Consider the following 3438-nt stretch of genomic DNA (forward strand, 5'->3'; position numbering starts at 1 on the left):
ATCCATCCATCCATCTATCTGTTCTTTCATCCATCCATCTTTCTGTTCTTTCATCCATCCATCCATCCATCCGTCCAACCATCCATCCATCCTTCCGTCTATCCGTCCATCCATTCAATCATCCGTCCATCCATCCAATCATCCGTCCATCCATCTGTACTGTATATCTGTCCATCCATCTATTCAATCGTCTTTGTATCTGTCATTTGTCTGTTCATCTGTATATTCGTCTTTTCGTCTGTCTGTCTATCTATCCATCCATTCACATACAGTATCTACCAATCGGTCCATCCATCTAAACCAAGTATTAAAGGAATAGTTCACCTGAAGATGAAAATTCTGTCACCATTTACTTGTTTCAAACCTACTGTATATGACCTCAGTTCTTCTGTAGAGTACGAAAATGTATTTATTTTGTTGTTTGGAAATATTGTTTGTACCCAAAATATCTCTTTTGTGTTCCACGGTAGAAAGACGTCATGCTGTTTTGTGGAAGGACATGAGTGTAAGTAAATGATGACAGTATTTTATTTTTGGCTGAACTATCCTTGTATAGATCTTGAGGTATTCAAAGCACATAAGCCCTGAACAACATTTGAAGTGCTAGGTTTTTTGAGCATTTTAAAAAATTCAGCCAAACTTTGCCAAACTTTTCTAGTTCAAACATTGGTAGAGACCACCGACCTGCTCGTAGGGAGTTCACTAGCACACACAGAAGCAACATTGCAGCAGCGCCGGAATGAAATATCTGCCTACACTCGTAATCCCACCCCCACAAGTTCACACGTGTCACGTGAAGGACCATCAGGAGAGTTTCGTAATAAGGCCCCTTGCATTTGTTTTCATGCTTTTAAGAGCTGAATGGTTAAGAGGAGAAATGGTATAAACACTGCCAACATCCTCCTTACATCTACATGACAGAGACGGATAATTGTATTCCTAGAATAGTTATAGCTACAGAGCCATCATCATAATAAAACTAATTCTGTACTGATTACTGTTCACTGGATAAGGGTGTTGTGAGTGTAATCACTTTTTGCATTAAATTCCTGTAATGAAAAGGATGCAGTCATTGCCAATTAATGCCACCGAGACTGTGCACAGAGTCTTTAGGATGCACAATTCATTCCAGCTGCCGCTGTGGTTCAGTGCTGTGAAATTGGGGACCCTGATGATACCATTATTATAATGACACTCTCTGAAGAGATGGGAAAGATGGTGAACTGAGATTGCTTCTGCAGTTTATCATCATAAACGGTGTATATCAAGCCGCAAGGCTCTAATGAACTGTTGGCGTCCTCAGTTTTGAATGATCGACTTGCAATGCCAGGTGCAAATGACCAACAACAGGGCCCTCAGTCAAAATTACTGGATGAACCGTGCTGTGTGGAGGCTGAAATAAATGTTGGTGGTCTCACCTTGGGAAATTCATTTGCCCTCATCATTGCTGGATTGATGCTGCTCATTTGTGCCCAGCCAATGACACCTGTCATTCACAGATTTTTGAGAGGAACTGTGCATCATATGTGACCCGTGCTGTCAAAATGAGTCGGAATGTGCACAGGCTCATTTTGAGCTACAGGCAAAAAAAGTGCAAAATGTCGATTTTGTTCGAATTTGAGTTTTTCACAAAAATGAGTATATTAAGCCCTTGTCTAGCGATCTCAATGCTCCAAATAAAAATTAAACATCTAAAAGTATCTTTATTTGTATGTTTTATGAGAGGAGTACCTTTTCTCCGCTCGCAATGACTGTCATCCGAAGCGCCCGCATAAAGATGCTTCTGCCAGCGCGCGATCCCGATAAATATACAGAAATACACAGAAATACAGTATTTATGTAGGCAATTCACACATATATAATCAGTTATTTCTTATGTTAACATTTGGGGAACTGTTGGGGAAAAACATTGGATGTGTAACATTATATTAGATCCATTCATTACACTAATTAATATAGGCCATCTGTTGCATTAGTGTTAATCAAACAATAAACGAAAAGAGAGAATCACTCACTGCACTTGATTACAACTGGTTTTGTAGTTTTAATAATCAATTTATTTGTAATGAACAAACTTAAGTGATTTTTACATTTTACTATTTGTTTTTCTTACTTGAATGCTTACGTTTAGATGAAAAAAGAAAAAAGTAATACACTATAAACTTGTTTCGTATATTTGTTCTTTTTTGCATCGGTTCTTATTTATAACAACAAAGATAAAATAAAAAATAGCTATATTTGTCACGGTTGCACTACTGTGAGGAGTGCAGAGCGAGGAACAAAGGAGACGAGGAGTACATGAATGGAGAGATTTTTATGAACTCAGGGGAACAAGGAAAACACACGTAGCACTCGTACGAACAATACCGGACAAGGAACTCAAAACAGGAAACATTTTAAATACACAATTTAATCAGGGGAAGACGAGACACACCTGGAATCAAATGAGAAACAATCAGGGAGCAGGAACAGGATGAAAACCAAATAAGGGCAAGGAAGGCACATGGGGAGCAAAACACACACAAAACAAGGAACAAAGTCTGACATAACTCCCCCCTCCCGGAAGGCGCGTCCCGCGCCGTACAACATCCAATGGGGGGGGGGGCGCTCTGGAGGCCTCTAGGAGCAACAACATCCAACGGAGAGGGGAGTGGGCGCTCTGGAGGCCTCTAGGAGCAGGGTTCCAGGACGGAAGGCCTCCAGTGCGGCGCCCGTTCCGGGACCCATGGCGGATCTGGCAGTTCAGGGCACCATGGCGGAGCAGGCAGACTAGGAGGCCATGGCAGAGCAGACAGTTCAGGCGGCCATGGCGGAGTAGGGAACTCAGGAGGCCATGGCGGATCAGGGGACTCGGGGAGCCATGGCGGAGCAGACAGTTCAGGAGGCCATGGCGGAGTAGAGAACTCAGGAGAGGCCCTCCGTGGGCCAGACATAGGAACATGAGCCCTCCGTTGGAGGGAGCCGGGGCTGACGGACTTGTCTTCGGAGCAGCCGGCGGGCTTGACAACGGCGCGGTGAAACGTGCAGCGGTTTCCATGCCGCGGGGAAAAACAGGAAAACAAAACACTTTCAAAACCAAAAAACAAACACTGGGAGAAGGGGTGCCGCTTACTGTCTCTGGTCCGGTATTCTGTCACGGTTGCGCTACTGTGAGGAGTGCGGAGCGAGTAACAAAGTAGACAAGGAGTACATCATTGGAGAGATTTTAATGAACTCAGGGGAACAAGGAAAACACACGTAGCACTCGTATGAACAATACCGGACAAGGAACTCAAAACAGGAAACACTTTAAATACACAACTTAATCAGGGTAAGACGAGACACACCTGGAATCAAATGAAAAACAATCAGGGAGCAGGAACAGGAAGAAAACCAAATAAGGGCAAGGAAGGCACATGGGGAGCAAAACAAACACAAAACAAGGAACAAAGTCTGACA

The 3438-nt window shown here is 43.2% G+C and overlaps 1 long non-coding RNA gene across 1 annotated transcript in view; it reads left to right on the forward strand.

Moving 5' to 3' along the window:
- LOC107749692 (uncharacterized) overlaps window positions 1–3438 on the forward strand; it is a 24394-nt gene that overhangs the window by 20231 nt on the left and 725 nt on the right. The window lies entirely within an intron of this gene.

This window comes from Sinocyclocheilus rhinocerous, unplaced genomic scaffold, assembly GCF_001515625.1.
Source record: "Sinocyclocheilus rhinocerous isolate Xijiao unplaced genomic scaffold, SAMN03320098_v1.1 scaffold1263, whole genome shotgun sequence".
Lineage (NCBI taxonomy): Eukaryota > Metazoa > Chordata > Actinopteri > Cypriniformes > Cyprinidae > Sinocyclocheilus > Sinocyclocheilus rhinocerous.